This window comes from Macaca mulatta, chromosome 10, assembly GCF_049350105.2.
Source record: "Macaca mulatta isolate MMU2019108-1 chromosome 10, T2T-MMU8v2.0, whole genome shotgun sequence".
Classification (NCBI taxonomy): Eukaryota; Metazoa; Chordata; class Mammalia; order Primates; family Cercopithecidae; genus Macaca; species Macaca mulatta.
Window position 1 is genome coordinate 30,136,089 of NC_133415.1, and position 20,600 is coordinate 30,156,688.

Below are 20,600 nucleotides of genomic sequence, written 5' to 3' on the forward strand. Positions count from 1 at the left end.
ATCTACATCTGCCAAAGAGGTTAGGGACAGTGGAAGCCTCCTGAGGCTGGGCCTGGCCACATGCTCTGGCCTCTGAACGCAGCCCCTCAATGCAATTTCATGAGGAGCCCAGAGTCAGAACCACCAAACTAAGCAGCTCCCAAATTCCCGATGCAGCAAAACCACAAGATCACAAATATGTTGATAGGGTTTGACTCTGTGTCTCCACCCAAATCTCATCTCAAATTCTAATCCCCATGTATTGAAGGAGGGATCTGTAATCCCCACATGTTGAGGGAGGGGAGGGATTGGATCATGAGGGCAGTTTCCCCCTTGCTGTTCTCATGATGGTTAGGGAGTTATCGTGAGAGCTGATGGTTTTAAAATTGTTTGAGGCCAGGCACAATGGCTTGCACCTGTAATCCCAGCATTTTGGGAGGCCTAGGTGCGCAGATCACTTGAGGTCAGGAGTTCGAGTCCAGCCTGGCCAACATGGTGAAACCCTATCTCTACTAAAAATATAAAAATTAATCGGTCTTGGTGACGCATGCCTGTAATCCCAGCTACTCGGAGGCTGAGGTGGGAGAATCACTTGCACCTGGGAACAGAAGCTGCAGTCAGCCGAGATCACACCACTGCACTCTAGCCTGGGCAACAGAGTGAGACTCCATCTCAAAAAAAAAAAAGTATTTGGAAGTTCACCCTCCCCAGCTCTTCTCACCTGCCACCTTGTGAATAAAGTTCTTGCTTCCCCTTTGCCTTCCACCGTGATTCTAAGTTTCCTGAGGCCTCCCCAGCCATGTGGAACTGTGAGCCAGTTAAACCTCTTTCTTTTATAAATAAGATATTTTTTATAGCAGTGTGAAAACAGATTAATACATATGTGTTCTCATTAAGAATATGTTAATTTTAGGAGTAATTTTTATGCAACAATAGACAACTAAGGCACTTTGTGTTTAATAGAATCTATTTAATTGAGGTTCACGAACTCTAAACTATAATAATGACTATGTTTAAAAATTGGCTCACAAAATTCCAGAGAATTCAAATACTGGACTCTGGATATGTCTGAATCTTTTTTAAATTTTTAATTCTCACAGTCTGTTGATTAATCAGGATTCCAGCTAGAAATCTATTGATTTCCCCAGAGAAATTAGATATATTTGATGCCCGTGAGGAAGGGTGGGTGTGTTCAGCTCAACTCTTCCCTGTGGAGCCATTTTGGAAACTTCCATACTATGGGGAGATCCTCCACCTGTTGAGTGTTTCGAGGACAGGGGCTCAGTGATATGAGAGGAGGGGGATCCTGAGAGGGCACCAAGTCTGTCACTCAAATAGTCTGTAGCTCAGCAACCTGAGGTATTAGGGCAAAGAGGATGGACCCTACACACACACGTACACACACACACACACACACACACACACACACACACACACACACACATCTTCCTCTTTGCTTTAAAACATCTTCAGAGCTTTACACAGTGGTTGCTGCTTCCACAAAAGATGTACATGAATAACCCAGCAAGGTGGACTATCTTCACTAGAGTTGGGTGTTCATAGAGCAGTGGTCCTTTATCATTGAAGAGGACAACGTCATTTCTGAATCCAGGCTGTGCTGCACAATGTGGGAAGTAGAGGCATTTAACGTAAGGATTTACACTGACAAACTTTAGTGCATACAAAAATAAAAATAAATAATCAAGTGAGGATCATCCGGAGAAGTATGAGGACTGCACTAGGCAGGCATTTCCCTGCCAGTATGTACTTCCTGTTAAAGAGCTGGAAGTAGTTTCCAATTCAGACAGGACATCCATCATATGAGTAAACAGGAAGCTGTCATATCTCAGAGAGTAAACAAGAGAGGAGGTTTCCTTTGGGAATTCATGATGGAAAAGGAGAGGAGCTGACAGAGAAGTGAATTCTCAAGGCCCTGTTGCAGGAAGCCCCTTGCACAGCGTGAGGAAGCATCTTCAGAGCAAAGAGGGAGCCTGAGAGCCCAGGGCAGGTTTTGGTCTCAGTTCCCCCAGGAACTTGGACCACTGTGGAAAGTGTAACTGCTTGAATATAAGCTGCAGTGATAATTAGCCTCATCCTTGGACTTGAGCCCAGAGATGGTCAGGGAAGCCATGTTGCCAGACTTGGAGCCTGAGAAGTGGTCAGAGATCCCTGAGGGCCGAGTGTTGACACTGTAAATCAGGAGTCTGGAGGTAGTGCTGAGACGCTGTTGGTACCCTAACGTCACTGCTGGTTCCAGTGCAGGAGATGGTGACTAACTGTCCTGGAGCCTGGGACACAAAAGGAAGCTCAGTCAGGGCAGACCGGGCCCAGGACCCTGGAAAGAAGGAGAAACACACTCTACTGGGTCAGTGCTGGGCCCGGTGACCTTGAGGAGCAGGAGCAGAAGAGCAAGCATCAGCCCAGAGGTCCCTGAGGCCACTTCCCTGGAGGTGTCATCCGTGCCCTGAGTGAGGAGAGTGAGGAGGAGCAGAGCCCAGGCTATGGTGGAGACTGAGAGCCCTGCCTCCTGACACCCCAGCACTGGGCCTGCCCTCAGCCCTCTCTTACACCCCCTGCCTCAGAGGAGGGCGGGGCCTCCGTGCAAATCTTCCTCCTAAGCTCCTCTCCCCGCCCCACCCTCACCTGGGCCTGGGCTCAGAGACTTCTGCTTCCCTGTGAGGCTCAGCCTAGGGGATTAATCCAGCCTAGGCATGGATTTCCCGAGACTGAACCCATGAGAGTGCCCAGTACATCAGGCCAGTCCAGAGGTATCCGAACCCTCACTACTGCAGGAGCTTCAGGCTGAGGAAATCAGGACTTCTCCTTTGTGCTATGAAGGATGAATGTGAGGACAGGCTCCCAGGCTGGACGGGAAAGTTCAATCACTCCTCCTCCCAGAGACTTCAGACAGTGATGGGATTTCTCATTTCCTCATCCCCTGCCCAACCATCTTGGCTCTCTCAGCGAGGGTGGGTTCTAAGCACCACTGCATCCCCTGCCCCTGCAGTGGTTTAAAGCTGGGGGCTGACATGTTGAACTAGGACCATTAATGCTGCTTCTAAAAAGGAATTCACTGGGCCACAACAGATTTGGAGCACTGCTTCCCAGTACCTTTAGAGATATTCAAGGGTAAATAGCTCCTGAGATTTCTTTCTTTTTTTTTTTTTTTTTTTTTTTAACTTTAATGGCTTTTTATGAATGAGCAGCTGGCTGTTCATAGTTAATCATAAAGTCACATTCCTTTTTTTTTTAGATTCAGGGTCTTCCTTTTTTCTTTTTTTAGATGGAGTCTTGCTCTGTCGCCCGGCTGGAGCGCAGTGGCACAATCTCGGCTCACTGCAACCCCCAACTCCCTGGTTCAACCGGTTCTCCTGCCTCAGGCTCCTGAGTAGCTAGGATTACAGGCACGAGACACCATGCCCAGCTAATTTTTGTGTTTTTAGTAGAGACGGCGTTTCGCCATGTTGCCCAGGATAGTCTCGATCTCCTGACCTTGTGATCCACCCGCCTTGGCCTCCCGAAAGTGCTGGGATTACAGGCGTGAGCCACTGCGCCCAGCAGATTCAGGGACTTTTTAAAGGTCAGGATAAACTGTATCAATCATCATCCCCAACCTAGTCCCCTGCTGCCCCCTGGTGGCCTCAGATGGTTCATCTCAAGTACCAGGACACAGTTCTAAGTGGGAGATAGAAATACCTGCTTTGTTCCCACTCCAACGTGCCTTTTTCTCCCCCCAGCTCAGGACCAGGCCCCCGACCCACGCTAGTCCTGACCCTTTTCCTCTGACTTTTTCCATGATGAATGTGTCCTCTGCCATACCAGGTCGCTAAGATACTCATTCTCAGGACCGAATGACTTTGTCAAAGGTGCATGAGGTGTCTTAGCTCCAGGCTGAGAAAACGTTAGATGTAAAATGAACTAACCTCATTATAAGCATTAGGTGAGAAAAATGGTGTGAGGAAAAGACCACCCGACTTCTCAATATGTCTTGTACATGCACAGGGTATATTCTCCAGGAAAGAGCACACGTTTGGTCACAGAACAAGTCTCAAGAAACTTAAGGAGAATTAAATCATTCCAAAAATATTTTTTACAACAAGAAATGAACCTAGAAATTAATAACAGTAAAAAAATGGAAAAATTCACAAATAGACAGAAATCAAACACCACATGTTGAACAACCATTGGGTCAAAAAGGAAAACCAAAGGGAATTTTAAAAATGTCTTCAGACAAATGAAAATTAAAACACAGCACACCAAACATATAGGATGCAGTAAAAGCAGTACTAAGTGGGAAGTTTATGGAGATAAGCAAACATTAAAAAGAAGAAAGAGGCAGGGCGCGGTGGCTCAAGCCTGTAATCCCAGCACTTTGGGAGGCCGAGACGGGCGGATCACGAGTTCAGGAGATCGAGACCATCCTGGCTAACATGGTGAAACCCCGTCTCTACTAAAATACAAAAAAAAAAAAAATTAGCCGGGCGAGGTGGCGGGCGCCTGTACTCCCAGCTACTCGGGAGGCTGAGGCAGGAGAATAGCGTGAACCCGGGAGGCGGGGCTTGCAGTGAGCTGAGATCCGGCCACTGCACTCCAGCCTGGGCGACAGAGCCAGACTCCGTCTCAAAAAAAAAAAAAAAAAAGAAGAAAGATCTCAAATAAGCAACCTAAAAGTATAACTCAATGAACTAAAAAAAGAGGAACAAACTTAGCAGAAAAAAAGGAAATAATAAAGATTACAGCAGAAATAAATCAAACAGATAATAGAAAAACAATAGAAAAAATAAAACTAGGAGATGGTTTTTTTGAAAAATTAAACAAAGTTGACAAATCCTTAGCTACACTATGAAAAAAGAGAGAAGACTCAAATAAATAAACTCAGAAATGAAAAAAGGAGCTATTACAACAGATGTGCCAGAAATAAAAAGGCTGACACCTGTAATCCCAACACTTGGGAGGACAAGACAGGTGGATCTCTTGAGCCCAGTAATTCAAGACCTGCCTGGGCAACAAAGTGAGACCCCGTCTACAAAGAAAGAAAAGAAAAGAAAAGAAAGAAAAGAAAGGAAAGAAAGAAAGGAGGGAAAGAAGGAGGGAGGGAGGGAAGGAAGGAAGGAAGGAAGGAAGGAAGGAAGGAAGGAAGGAAGGAAGGAAGGAAGGAAGGAAGGAAGGAAATTATCCAGGCATGGTGGTGCATGCCTGTAGTCCCAGCTACTTATAAAGCTGAGGTGGGAGGATTACTTGAGCCTGGGAGGTTGAGGCTGCAGTGAGCTGTGATCAAGCCTCTGCAATCTAGCCTAGGTGACAGAGAAAGACCATGTCTCAAATAAATAAATAGGATCATAAGGGAATATTCTGAACAATTATACACCGACAAGCTACATAAATTAAAAGACATAAATAAATAAATTCCTAGAAACATTCAACCTAAAAAAAAAAAAAAACCCAAATCAAGAAAAAATAGAAAGCCTGAACATACCAATAACAAAGAAAGAGATTTACTTAATAATCAAAAATCTCTCAAAAAAGAAAAGCCCAGGACCAGATCGCTTCATAGCTGAATGTTCTACCAAACATTCAAAGATGATTTAATATGAATTCTTCTTAAAGTCTTCAAAAAATAGAAAAGGGAACACTTCCAAAATTGTTTTATGAGGTCAGCATCACCCTGATCCCAAAGCAAAGCAAAGCAAAGCAAAGCAAAGACAACACCAGAAAATAAAAGAAACTACAAGCCAGTCTACCTCTGATAAACATTAACAGATACTAAATGAAAAATTCTTAGTAAAATACTAGCAAACCAAATTCAACAGCATGTTAAGAAGATCATACATCAGGAACAGGTGGGGTTTACCCCTGGATACAAGGATGATTCTGCATGTGCAAGGATGGTACAGCACATCCACAGGCTGAAAGATTCACACACACACACACACACACACACACACACGATTATGTCCATAGATGTACAAAAGGCATGTGACCAAATTCAACATCCATTCATGATTTTAAATGAAGATGAAGAAGGAGGAGGAGAAGAAGGAGAAGAAGGAGAAGGAGAAAGAAAAGGAGAAGAAGAAAGAAGAAGAAGGAGGAAGAGGAAAGAAAAAAGAAGAGGAAGAGGAGGAGGAGAAAAGAAAGGAAAAGAAAAGAAAAGAAATGAATAGGGGAAAAAAGAAAAGAAAAGAACTCTCAACAAAATAGGTATAGGCCGGGCACAGTGGCTCATGCTTATAATCCCAGTATTTTGAGAGGCTGAGACAGGAGTATCGCTTGAGCCCAGGAATTCAAGACCAGCGTGAGCGACATAGCAAAATTCATCTCTATTATAAAATAAATTGTAAAATAAATAAATAAATAAATAAAATAGGTATAGAAGAAACTTACCATAACACAATAAAGACCATATGTGAAAAGCCCACAACTAACGTCATAATCAATGGGAGAAAAAAAAAAAAAAAACAAAAACAGAAGCTTTTCCCCTAAGATCCCATGCAAGGCAAGATGCCCCCTCTGCACTTTTACTCAACATTGCACTGGAATCCCTAACCAAAGCAATTAGACAATAAAAAGAAATGAAATGCATCCAAACTGGAAAAGAAGAATTAAAATCCTATTCTCTGTGTGCAGATGACATAAACACACGTGTAGAAAAACCTAAAGACTCCCCAACAACAAAAAGTCTGTTAAAACTAATAAATGAATTAAGTAAATTTGAAAGATAAAAAAATCAGCATACAAAAATCAATGATGTTTCTACACACAGACAACAAATAAATGAAAATAAAATTAAGAAAGCAATCACATTTACAAAAGGAATAAGTACTTAGGAATAAACTTAACGAAGGAGGTGAAAGACTTTTACGCTGGAAATTATAAAATACTGATGAAGAATGTTAAAGACGATATAGATAAATATCAAGACATCTCATGTTTAAAAATTGGAAGAGCTAATATTCTTAAAATGTTCATACTACCCAAAGTGATCTCCAGATTCAATGCTAGACCTATCAATACCCAAATGCCATTCTTTATAGAAATAGAAAAAATAGGCTAGGCATAGTGGCTCACACCTGTAATCTCGGCACTTTGAGAGGCTGAGGCGGGTGGATCACTTGAGTTCAGGGGTTCGAAACCAGCCTGGCCAACATGGTGAAACCCTGTCTCTACCAAAAATATAAAAAATTATCCAGGTGTGTTGGCATGCACCTGCAATATAGCAAAAAGATAAAAAATAACACATGTTGGCAAGGATGTGGACAAAAGAAACTCTTGTACACTGTTGGAGGGAATGTAAACTAATACAGCCATTGTAGAGAATGTATTGGAATTCCTCAAAAAATTAAAATAGAACTACCATATAATCCAGCAATACCAATTGTGGATATATCTCTAAAGAAAATGAAATCAGAATCTTGGATAGATATCTGTTATATAGCCAACACACGGAAACAACCAAAATTTCTGATGACGAATGGATAAAGAAAACGTGATGCATGCACACACACACACACACACACACACACACACACAAATATTGTCAGGTTTTAAAAAATAAAGGAAATCCTGTCCTTTGCAACAACATGAATGAAGCTGGAGGACATTATGTTAACTGATATAAGCCAGAAACAGAAAGATTAAATACTGCATGATCTTATTTGCATGTGGAATCTAAAATATTCAAACTCATAGAACCGGAGAGTAAAATGGTGGGTGTCACGACTAGGGAGGGAAAAGAGAAATGAGGAGATGTTTATCAAAGGGTACAAAAGAGTACAGTTATATAAGATGAATAAGTTCTAGATAGTTAATATACAGCAATCAGTGCTGTGTTTTTACCCTCTACTCTGGAATGACTGGACATTGCAAGTTGGGCTCTTTCAGAAACTTGTTAATGGCGTTTGGCCCTTCTTCCTTACTTCCCTCTGAAATATAGATTAAAAGCTAGGCCAGAGGCTATGGCTCACACCTGTAATCCCAGCAATTTGGGAGGCTGAGGCAGGAGGATCACTTGAGGCCAGGAGTTCAAGACTACCCTGGATAGCCTAGTGAGACCCCCATCTTGACAAAAAAATAAATAAATAAAAAATAAGCTAAAAAGATTAGAAGCTATCCCTTTCTTGGTAGCTCATGCATCTTGCCATGAGAGGTGCCATGCTATACTGACTGACTCCATCATTCAATGTCAGGGGCCTTGGCTGCTATCAACTTCCTTACCAGCCTCCCCTACTGGCCTGGTCTAGAGAGGAACTACCCACTGAGTTTTTCAAGGATGCTAGGTTTCTCTCACCAGTGCAGCATCCTTGAAAAACTCAGTGGGTAGTTCCTCTCTAGACCAGGCCAGTAGGGGAGGCTGGTAAGGAAGTTGATAGCAATAGGCATGGAAGGACCATGCAGTCATAGTGTCACATTGTCAGGGCTTAAACATAGGAGGCAGGTGTGTGGCAAAAGATGAAGTGACAGCCAAGGCCCCTGACATTGAATGATGGAGTCAGTCAGTATAGCATGGCACCTCTCATGGCAAGATGCATGAGCTACCAAGAAAGGGATAGCTTCTAATCTCTTTAGCTTATTTTTTATTTATTTATTTTTTTGTCGAGATGGGGGTCTCACTAGGCTATCCAGGGTAGTCTTGAACTCCTGGCCTGAAGACTGCAGCCCCCAGGCCCTCCTGAGAATTGTCTCACCTGGGGAGGTGTCCATGAGTACCTGGTATTGCCTTTCCAGCTAAGCACTCTCAGAACCCTTCTCTCTCCTTCTTCCTTCCTTCCTCCCTTCCTTCCTTCCTTCCTTCCTTCCTTCCTTCCTTCCTTCCTTCCTTTCTCTTTCTTTCCTTCTTTCTTTCCTTCCTTCTCTCTCTCTCTCTCTCTCTCCCCTTCTTTTTTTTTTTTCACAGTCTCACTCTGTCACCCAGGCTGGAACAGCTTGCTGCAGTCTTAAACTCCTTAGGCTGAAGCAATCCTCCTACCTCAGATCCCTAGTAGCTGGGACTACAGGAGTGTGCCACCATGCCTGACTAATTTTTTTTAATCTTTTGTACAGACAGGGTCTCACTATATTGCTCAGGCTTGTCTTGAACTCCTACTCTCAAGCCATTCTCCCACGGTGGCCTCCCAAGGTGCCAGGATTACAGGCGTGAGTCACCACACCTGACCTCCCAGGACCTTTTGATTCCTCTCCCACCATCTGCCACAGCAAGTCTGGCATTATGACCTTGCTTGGTACGGACCATTGCTTTCTCTGTCCTTCTAAGGGCCATCCTTGCAGCGGGCTTGCAGAATGCCTCAATGTCTTTGCTAGGGGGTTAAAGCCTGCGTCCCAGGAGAGTGCTTCCAGCAGATAAACCCTCCCCAGTCGAATCTTAGGTTTTGCACTTTGATCTTGCACCCTCAGAATCCAGCCCTGTATACACTTGCCTGAGGCCCACTGCACGTGTTGGCTGGTTCTGGAGCTCCTTAATACTGCAGCAAGTCTATCACATTCCTTGTCAGGTTTCTTGGTGACTCAATTCTGGTTATTGGTCCATTGGTCTTAATGGGAAGAGGTGGCATATTTCGGGGGACGCTTGTGCTGGTGAATATAATCTCATAGGTCAGAGGCCTCAGCGTCATCTTCAAACAAAAGGAAGGGAGACATGGGCTTCAATGAGTAAGGGAAGGCCACTTCTGCAGGTTTGGAAAATTCAAGGACATCAAGATTTTCAGATGCATGACTCCAGATGGCCTCATCCCGTGACTCAGTACCCCAATGTTACCCTGTCAGGGTCCTAATTGTCTGCTACACTTAGGATGAAGCCCTGGGCCTCAGTCTCCCCTGTCCTCTGTCCAAGCAGATGAGAGGGTAGGGAAGGCTCAGGCCCAGAGAAAGAGTGCAAGCCAAAAAGCTTTTTCAGTCCAGGAGGAAGCTTTTTGGCTTGCACTCTGATGGAATTAAAAATATACCAGTCTAGCAAATTGACTATTTAAGTAAAAGGCACTTGAAAACACCAATTGCAAAAAGATCATTCTGCCCTCTTTTCTGTTTCTTAAAAGCAGAAGACAAAAGTCCCATGTGAAAAACGCTGTCCCTCCCTATGCTAGAAGGAAAAGCAACATTCTTATCCTCAAGGATGAGAAGTCAAAACTGAGATACTTCTGAACGACCTTATTATAATAACTTTTATCTTTTAAGCAAAATCAGTGTGGACTGGGAAAATTCCAGAAGCCTCAAAAAGATTTTTTCTTCTCAGCAGCTGGGAAGAAGTTGGATGGGACTCAAAGGAACCTTGGCCCAAGAAACCTGTCATCAGAGTGGAGTCCTATCCGGATACACCAGATTCTGGGTTTTGTTTTTTTTTCTTCACATATTTTAGTTGCTTCTTCACAACCGACTATTCTTTGACCAATTCATTATATACGTAACTGACTCTAACTGCTTCTTTGGGTCTTCATTTCCTTGTGAGGGCTCCTGTGCCATGTGAAACCTGTATTAAGTAAATTCGTATGCTTTTTCTCCTGTGAATCTGTTTTGTGTCAATTAATTCTTGAGCCCAGCTGGTACCATAAGAGGATAGAGCTGGAGCCTTGTTTCCCCACAACTTCTAGTTTTTCATTGCTAATTAATCATTCCAGCCTTTTATCTTTTGCAAATCATCAATCACACTTAGTGTCAGTGCTACCACACTGTTCCAACAGAGGAAGCTGTGGAATTGGTTCCTTTAATATTCTGTTTTCTTCACATCTCTCTGTTGCGGGAAGTCAGGGACCCCGAACGGAGGGACTTGCTGAAGCCATGGCAGAAGAACATAAATTGTGAAGATTTCATGGACATTTATTAGTTCCTCAAATTAATACTTTTATAATTTCTTACGTCTGTCTTTACTGCAATCTCTGAACATAAATTGTGAAGATTTCATGGACACTTATCACTTCCCCAATCAACACCCTTGTGATTTCCTATGCCTGTCTTTACTTTAATCTCTTAATTCCATCATCTTCGTAAGCTGAGGAGGATGTATGTCGCCTCAGGACCCTGTGATGATTGTGTTAACTGCACAAATTGTTTATAGAGCATGCGTGTTTAAACAATATGAAACCTGGGCAGCTTGAAAAAAGAACGGGATAACAGCAATCTTCAGGGAACAAGAGAGATAAGACTTCGCAGTCTGACTGCCAGTGAGCCGGATGGAACAGAGCCATATTTTTCTTCTTTCAAAGGCAAATAGGAGAAATATCGCTGAATTCTTTTTCTCAGCAAGGAACATCCCTGAGAAAGAGAATGCACCCTGAGGGTAGGTCTACAGACGGCCCCCTTGAGGCGGCTGCCTTTTACGGTCGAAGCCAAAGGGATGAAATAAGCCCCAGTTTCCTTGTCCCAGGTTTATTAGGACAAGGAAATTCCCACCTAACAAATTTTGGTCAGACAGGTTGTCTGCTCTCAAACCCTGTCTCCTGATAAGATGTTATCAATGACAATGTGTGCCCGAAACTTCATTAGCAATTTTAATTTTGCCCCATCCTGTGGTCCTGTGATCTCACCCTGCCTCCACTTGCTTTGTGATATTTTATTACCTTGTGAAGTATGTGATCTCTGTGACCCACACCCTATTTGTGCACTCCTTCCCGTTTTGAAAATCGCTAATAAAAACTTGCTGGTTTTATGGCTCAGGGAGCATCATGGAACCTGCCAACATGTGATGTCTCCCCCAGACACCCAACTTTAAATTTCTCTCTCGTACTCTTTCCCTTTATTTCTCAAACCAGCCGAGATGCTTAGGGAATAGAAAAGAACCCATGTTAACCATCGGGGGCAGGTTCCCTCGATATCTCTCAAATGTCTGACTCATGGCCCTGCTTTTTCATTTCCTCCTATAGGTAAATCATCCCTATTCACCACTAGTAAAAAGTTTACATACTGCATTGTTCCACCATGGTAGGGGCTATATGCACATCTACCCCTGCACCTCTACCTCCGACTCCAGCATATTGGGGTCTCCATTGCTCCAGAATCCCATCTCTCAGTGTCTCCTTTCTCAGACATTCCTGGTCCTAGGATAACTCAGGACTGCCCGGTTTTCGCACTGAAAGATCTATGTCCTGGGAAAACCTTCGGTCCAGGGCAAACAGAGACAATTGGTAATCTTCCTGGAAACAATGGTCACAAGCTGGGTCTCCTGGAAACAGATGTTAAGGCGGAGATGAGCACACAGAATTTTATTAGGGAGTGCTTTGGGCATCACTTGGAATCTGCCTGGTGAGCAGATCCCTCCAGAGTAGGCAAGTTCAGGAGAGCATTTGCAGGTGAGGGCTGACTTCTGGCTGCATCACACTTTTGTCCTGACAGGTGACCTGGGACATTGGCCTTGACATTGACCCATCAGCAAATGGCAGATTTCACTTTCCTCAATCAATGAGCTGGGAGTAAAGTCCTGTGGAGTGTGAAGCACATAAAACATTTCCAATAAAATGCCTAACACATTTAAAAATTACAAACATGCGAACTGCTGCTCAATTGGGGAAAAGCCTCAGATATTTGGGGGAAGGGACTTCAAAGATCCCATGTCTTTTGTTTTAGGCATGCTTTGAAATCAGCGTGTCATCAGAGGAAGAATAACATCAATAAAATACCTGTAGGTACATAACTGGACCAGAAGTCCACCAGACTGGAGGTGTGTGCTGGATTAGGGCCCAGCCTCCATCATCTGTGGTCCACAAGAGAAAGCACTAGAAGGTGCCAGGTACTTCCTGAAGGAAGTAAACAGATGGTTTCTCCTATGTAATCAGTTTACATAATGTACAAAAATAATTTCCTGTATACCAAGGTTTACCAGTGAGAGGGCAAGGAATCCTTGCACAGCACAAATCAGAAAGGTACCATATGTACAGAAGATGTCAAAATGTATGGTACCTTAGCTATATTAGATTCCCATTGTTGCTGTAACAAGTTGTCAAAAACTTAGGGGCTTAGAATAACAGCAATTTATTTTCTTACAGTTCTGAGAATCTAAAGTCCAAAAGAAGGCTTACAGAACTGAAATAAAATTATCAGCAGGACTGGTTCCTTCTGGAGGTCCCAGGGGAGAATCTGTTTCCTTGACTCTTCCAGCTGCTAGATACTGCTGGCATTCCTTGGCTTGTAATTGCATCATCCAACCGCTGTTCATGTCTCCTTCTTTTCTGTCCTCAAATCTCCTTCTGCTTCCCTCTTAAAAGGACACCTGTGATTACATTTAGGGCCCACTGGATAATCCACTATAATGTCTCCCTCAAGATCCTTAATTACATCTGCAAAACCCCTTTTGTCATGTAAGGTAATGATATAGCTTGGATATTTGTCCCCTCCAAATCCTGTGTTGTGTTCTATGCTCCCAGAGCTTGAGAAAAAGAAAAATAAGGTGGGAAGTTTTGGGGTCATGGGGGCAAATCCCTCATGAATAGCTTGGTGCCCTCCCTGCGGAGATTAGAGAGTTCGTTCATGAGAGAGATGGTTGTTTAAAGAACATGGCACCTCTCCTCTCCCTCTTGTCCTGCCTCTTGCCATGTGATGCCTCCTCCCCCCTTCCACCAAATTGAAAGCTTTCTGAGGTCCTTATCAGAAGTAGATGTGGGCACCATGCTTCTTGTACAGTCTGCAGAACCCTGAGCCAAATAAACCTCCTTTCTTTATAAATTACCCAGCCTCAGTTACAGCAATTGCTCCTTTACAGCAATGCAAAATGGATGAAGACAGGCAGTATTCACAGGTCCCAGGAATTAGCACCTGGATGCCACTGAAGGCCATGACTCAGGCTACCCTACCAGCCTTCAAGTTTTACTGAGGCACAGACAGGAAACATTCTGAGGTGTTGTTCCCAGGATGCTTTACACAGCAGTACACTGACATATTCCAAAAACAAGAGCTGTCCACATCTAATTTTTAAAAGCCACTATCATGTGACCTGTGTGTCCTCCTTTTCTTAAAATAGTATTCTAGACTGAATATTCCTGTCCCCCCAAAATTCATATGTTGAAACCTAACCCCTAATGCAATGGTATTTGGAGGTAGGGCCTCTGGAAGATGATTAGGTTATGAGACCAAAAGGTTTGAGAACCACCGGTCTAGGAAAGATATTTACCAAAAAAAGAAAAAAGAGGAGAGGCAGGAGAAGGAAGAGGAGGAGGAGGAGGAGGCCATCCTAGCTCCCCTGGTATCTCACACTAGTAATGGTTAGTATGCAGCAACCACCTCTTTCTCTCTATACTCATTCTCAGTTGGTTCTCTTAGATTTAACAGCTAAATCAACCATAAGTGCAAATATTCATTTCTGTCTCTTCCACTGTAAAACTGTCTTTTCTTTTTACTGTCTTATTTTTGAATTTGCTGGAATAATTTTTGATATCAGCATGCAGTATGCTGTCCACTGCAAATAGACAAAGAGTGTAGAGAAACACAAGACAGGTATCATTACTGAAGTGTATTTTTAGTAGTATAGGCCAGACCAAGCAGAGACCATGGGGCCAGGCAGGGAGTGAGAATAAATAAGGGTGGTAGGTTTTCCCAAGGGGCCTCTCCACAGTGGAGACCAAGAGACACTACTCCATCCCTTGGCTCTAAACCTAGATCAGCATACCCATCTAATAGCATTTGAACTGTCATCAGCTCTGCCATTTTATTATTGTGGTTTACGCTTGGAAAATCTACTTTCTAGAACACCACTAAAAATCAATGAATAAAATAACAGTGTCTTAAAAAGTAAAGGATGTCTTCTTAACTTCTCAACAGAAAGCACAAGTCTTCTCTGTATAATTAGAATCTCCTCCCCTAGTCCTCACTGCACACAATTACTGAGGATATACCCTATGGTTACCCCAAATAAGTCATATCCTTGCACAATCTCTTCACTTGAATTCAAGAAGAACCTGTGACTGGCTCCTAACCAATAAATATGGCAAAGGTGATGAAATGTCTCTCTTTTCATTAGGTTACATGAAATGGCAAATGAGCTACGAGTGACTTCTAGGAGCTCTAGGAGCTAACGGCACTGACGGCAAATAGCCCCCCAAAACCCTGGCTTCAATCATACAGCAGCAAGGAAGCGAGTTCTGCCAATAAGTTTGGAAACAGATTCTTCCTCAGTTGAGCCTCCAGATGAAAACGTAGCCAAGCCAATGCCCCGATTTCAGGTTGGGAAGACCCTGAACAGACGACTCAGCTAAGCTGATCCCACACTTCTGATCCAGGAAAGCTGGGAGATCATAAATGGGTATTATTTTAAGGTGCTAGGTTTATGGAAATTTGTTACACAGCAAGAGAAAACTAAAACCTGAATCATCTTGGTCACTTTGGTCAGACAGGTGGAGACGAGGTAAAGAGCAAGACCTCAATCATTGAGTACAGGAATACCTGGGCTCACACTGATGGACATCTTCAGATGAAGTGGCCCCTGAGCTGTCTAAGTGCAATAAGAATCTGTTGTTCTTCCTCCAACCTTGCCAGTGAAGACGGAGACCAAGTCTGCATTCAGAGGTCATTCACTGCACAGAGGAAGGAGAGAGTTTTTATTTTCATTTTTGCAAAGCCAAGTCCCCCGGGAGATGGGTTCTCTTTCCCACATCATTATTAAGAGCAATGAGAGTTGCATAGGGTCCCATTCCTGAAGTGTCCATACCCTTGGGATGATGAGCAGAAATGAAAGCAAACACCACCATCTGACTGCCTGGCTGGTGTGAAGCCCCGTGACACTGGTCACTCATGGCAGATTTGGTCTCTGTTCCCCATGGACTTGGAACACATCTGGGTAAAATGCTATGGCTGTCCCAGAACAAACAGTGACTGTCAGGCCCATCTTCAGGCTAGAGGACAAAGATGGCCAGGAAAGCTGTGTTGCCAGACCTAGAGACTGAAAATCAAGCCCTAAGGGTTGAGACTGGACATAATAAATCAGGAGTGTGGGGGCAGTTCCTGGGCACTATAGGTACCAAGAGATATGGTTAGAACCCTCAAGGTCACTGCTGTTTCCAGTGCAGAAGATGGTGACTGTTTATCCCAAAGTCCCAGACACTGAGGGAGGCTAAGTCGAGGCTGAGCTCAGGCCCCTGAGAGAAGAAAGAAATGCAGATGGAGATTAGGTCAGAGCATGACCCCAGGTGAACCAGCAGAGGAGAGAGGAAGAGTCAACCCAGGTGCCCAGGTGCTCTTCCTTGAGGACTCTTGCCCTGAGGGTGAAAGGTTTGAGGCAGCAGAAGTCAGACATGGTGGAGATGCCCCAGAGCTGCCTTCTGAGACCCCAGCATTGGGACAGGACACTCAAGGCTCTCTTAGCTCCTCTCATGTCCTGAGATGCAAGAGGATCCTCCCTGAAAATCTGCCTCCTGAGCACTGACAATTCTTAGCTCTTCCTTTGCTCCAAGCCCTGGAGGCCTACACCCAGGGGAGTGTGCAGATGCCCTGGCCCAGGCTGGAAGGGTGTGGAGGGCATAAATCCTCTTCCAAAGTTGCTTTGAGGCTCGATTGGTAGAACACAGAGATGCCAAGCACCATCCACCAGTGAGCATCTGGATTTCTAGTGTGTTCCCTGACCCAAACGCCTCATCTTCCCTTCCTCTCACATACCTGGGGAGGATCCTCCTGCCCTTTGTACACCCAGAAGGCCTCAGTCTGGGGTGGAATCATGCTGCTCCCTACCTGAAGGCTCCTGCCTTTCCTCTGAGCTCATTCACAGCTACCCACAAAATAATTTTTCTCTTTTTTTTTTTTTTTTTTTTGAGACAGAGTCTCACTCTGTTGCCCAGGCTGGAGTGCAGTGGTGCCATCTCGGCTCACTGCAACCTCTGCCTCCCAGGTTCAAGCAATTCTCTTGCCTCAGTCTCCCAGGTAGCTGGGACTACAGATGTGCACCACCACGACACCAGGCTAATTTTTGTATTCTTATTAGAGATGGGGTTTCACTATGTTGCCCAGGCTGGTCTCGAACTCCTGACCTCAGGTGATCTGCCTGCCTCAGCCTCCCAAAGCGCTGAGATTACAGGCATGAGCCACCGCGCCTGGCCTCCAAAAGAATTTTCCAAAGTGGTGATTCTCCCATTAGGACACATAGTGATGGGAACATAGGCAAGCCATTCTGAATTCTCTCCAAGACCTTCCACTGTCGCCTCTTGTGCATCTGCTGAATCCTGCGACAGATTGGGAATCAGGGGCCACTTCAGGCACGTGTTATTAAGTCAGGAGCCCAGTGTGCACTAAGTGTCATGGGAGCACAGCCAGCCAGAGTGGCCCCACGCTGGAGCCTTGCACCAGGACTACACAGCCTGAGTTTCTTCTTGACTTGACCACTCTGTCTTGGACCCATGGTTTGTCTTTTCTTACTGTCAGTGTCTTCACCTGAAGAAAACTAAAACAGCAGTAAAGTTCACAAACTCCTTGCATTCGCCTGCTTAGAAAATCGAAAGGCAAAGTGTTTCCATTAATCAGCAAGGTCTCTATGATTTTTTTCCCCAGAATGGTTAGGTTGAGACTTCTGGCCCCTTCAACTCCAGGTTTATTTTAGGTGGTCATAGAAAATCACATATTTTTCTATCTCAGTTCTCTATGTCACCCGTGCAAAGGTTAGTCCCGACTCAGCCTCTTTCAGTTCCAGGAGCAGAGCAGAACAGACTGTCAAATGCATATCCCTCCCTTGCTTCCCTCATTGTAGTCTTTTAAAGTATCTCTTGTCATTACTCTAATTCAGCACAGGTTGACTCTCACTTTCCAAAATGAAGACACCTCTATTTTCATTGCTGGTCAAGGAAAAAAAAAATCATGATATGTTTATGAACTGAATGTGCACGTCCCCCCGCCACAAATTCATATGTTGAAGCCCTAACCCCCATTGTGGCTGTATGTGGAGATGGGGCCTCTAAGGAAGTAATTAAGATTAAGTGAAGTCACAAGGGTTGGGTTCTCATCAGATACTATCAGCATCCTTATAAGAAGAAACACCCACACTGTCTCTCCACACATGCGCACAAAGGGGTCACGTGAGCACAACGCCAAATGGCCTCAGCCTATAAGCTAAGAGAAGATGCCTCAGAATGACACCTACTTTGCTGGCACCTTGATCTTGGACTTCCCAGCCTCCAGAACTGTGAGAAATGAATTTCTGTTGTTTAATCCATCCAGTCTGTGATATTTTGTTATGGCAACTGAAGCAGACGAATAAATGATTAAAAAAAAAAGTTCAAGAGAATATAGAAAAGTATTTTATAATAAACAGCGTTATCATTTTAGTAACCATTTTCTGTACATGTTAACCCACTTATCTAAGACGTTCACAAATATGAATCACTGATATCCCAGGAACCTTGTAACTCCTACTCCCCATTCCAGGCCTAGTAGAGCCCCAGGAATATGGCATACAATTATAAAGAACGTGAAGCAATGAATGAGTGAATGTTATGGTCATACACGATTTTACAGTAATAGAATTACATTAGACAATCATTCATGTGACCTGCATTTTTTTTCAAATATTGCAGACAGACATCATCAATCATTAAATAGAAGGGAATCTTGCCATTTGCAACAATACAAATGAACCTGGAGGAAATTATGCTAAGTGAAATAAGCCAGATGCAGAAAGACAAATACTGTATGAGCTAATAATATGTGGAATCTAAAAAGTGGAACTCTTTTGACATTGTTTGGTAATACAATAAATGCAAAAAAAAGATAAAGGAAAGGGAAAAAGTAAACACAAAAAGTGGAACATATAGAGGCAGAGTACAATGGTAGTTCCCAGGGGCTGTGGGTGGGAGGAATGAGAGATGGTAGTCAAAGGCTACAAAATTTTAGTTATAATATGGTAAGTCCTGAGGCTCTAATACGTAGCATAGTAACTGTAGTTAATAATGCCATATTATTAATTGAAATTTGCTAAGAGAGCGTATCTTAAGTGTACACACACACACACACACACACGTTGACTACTGTGGTGAAAGATATGTTAACTAATTTGATTAATCATCAAACAAGGTATATGTGGATCAATGTGTATGAATTGTACACTTCGAATCCATACAATTTTTATTTGTCAATTATACCTCAAGAAACCTGGAAAAAAATCAAACATTACAGACATCTTATTGTATTTTGTGTGTCTTATCCAAAAAAAACTACCCAGAGCTCAGCAAAGCATGTTTGCCCTCACACTGTTCCTCTCCCATTCCAAATGTTGACCAAAAGGAACCATCAGACAAAAAACACCTCCAAATTTTTTTTAATTTATTCAGGAATCAGAATACAGAATTATAGGCTGGGCACCGTGGCTCATGCCTGTAATCCTAGCACTTTGGAAGGTCGAAGTGGGAGGAACACTCGAGGCCTGGAGTTCAAGACCAGCCTGGGCAACACAGTGAGACTCTACCAAAAAAAAATTTTTTTAAATAAAGTAAATACATAAATTAGCTGGGTATAGTGGCACTTGCCTGCTGTCTTAGCTACTCAGGAGGCTGAGGTGGGAGGATTGCTTGAGCCCAAGAGTTGGAGGCAGTGGTGAACTACGATTATGTACTACACTCCAGCCTGGGTGACAAAGCAAGACCCTGTCTCAAAAAATAAATATAAAAACAAAAATAAATCTACAAAAAAAAGAAAAAAAGCATTATCACCTAAGATGTACAGCCATAGCAAGCCACATATGCATCTGAAGAGGGGAGGGCAAAGGGAAGGTTGTATTGGCAAAAAAAGAGGTTTAAATAAGTTGCTTGGAAACAGTTCACTGGTTATGGAGACTCAAAACCACAGATGGCATCAGTTCATTGGTGGAGATGCTGTTCCTGGGCATCTTATCTGAATTGTTGTGGTCCTAAAACAGGAATGCCTTGCAGGGCTATTTCAGAAAGTCCTGAGACAGCCATCCCTTTTTAAAAATATAGATGGGGTCTTGCTATATCGCTCAGGCTAGTCTTGAATTCCTGACCTCAGGGGATCCTCCAACCTTGGCCTCCCAAAGTGCTGGGATTACAGGGTTGAGCCACCGTGTCCAGTTTCCTAAAACAGCTTTTATCTCAGCCTTGTAAGCATGAGCCCTTCCCTTTCATACCCTCAGGGTTTTACTTTGGGTCAACAAAAAGCGAGTGTGTTTTAGTATCTGCAACTTTCACACACCTATTGCCATAAAAGAAAGGACCAGCCTCGACTGACAGCACTCTGCAGGTATCCTCCACAATCCTCTCTCCTCTCTCCCTCTTGCTCTGCAACCTGGCCATGCCATGATTCCTCCCTATCTGTCCTCCTCTGTGGACTTCTATGACCACACTCTGTCCTATGAGGCTGGATCAAGGTCACACTCACTTCTCTCCCCTCCCTGACATTTGCTCTACTCCCCAACTTGTTCCCCACGCATGGATCTCAGTAGAGCAACAGCAATCAGATGATGAAAATAAATAATGGTGACCAGTCTTCAAATGGATCCCCTTTTCAATCTCGCACTATCCACCTGCTGCCTTCTCATCAGCCCTCTGCCCCAGTTTCTTTCCCTTCTCAAACCGGACAAGCACCTTACTCTGTGAAGATGTGTGCAGCCCGTTCCCATGCCCTGAACTCCATCCCTTCAAGCTCCTCTGGCTGCTCCCTCAGAAAAGGAGTCCTGGGCAACCCTCCCAGGGAGCCGCCTGCCTGTGTAACAT

General features: G+C 43.8%; 1 protein-coding gene across 1 annotated transcript in view; it reads right to left on the reverse strand.

Annotated features, from left to right (window-relative positions):
- The window catches only part of LOC106996055 (immunoglobulin lambda-1 light chain-like), an 801,838-nt gene that overhangs the window by 409,703 nt on the left and 371,535 nt on the right, over nt 1-20,600 (reverse strand). The gene's annotated exons all lie outside the window — the stretch shown is intronic.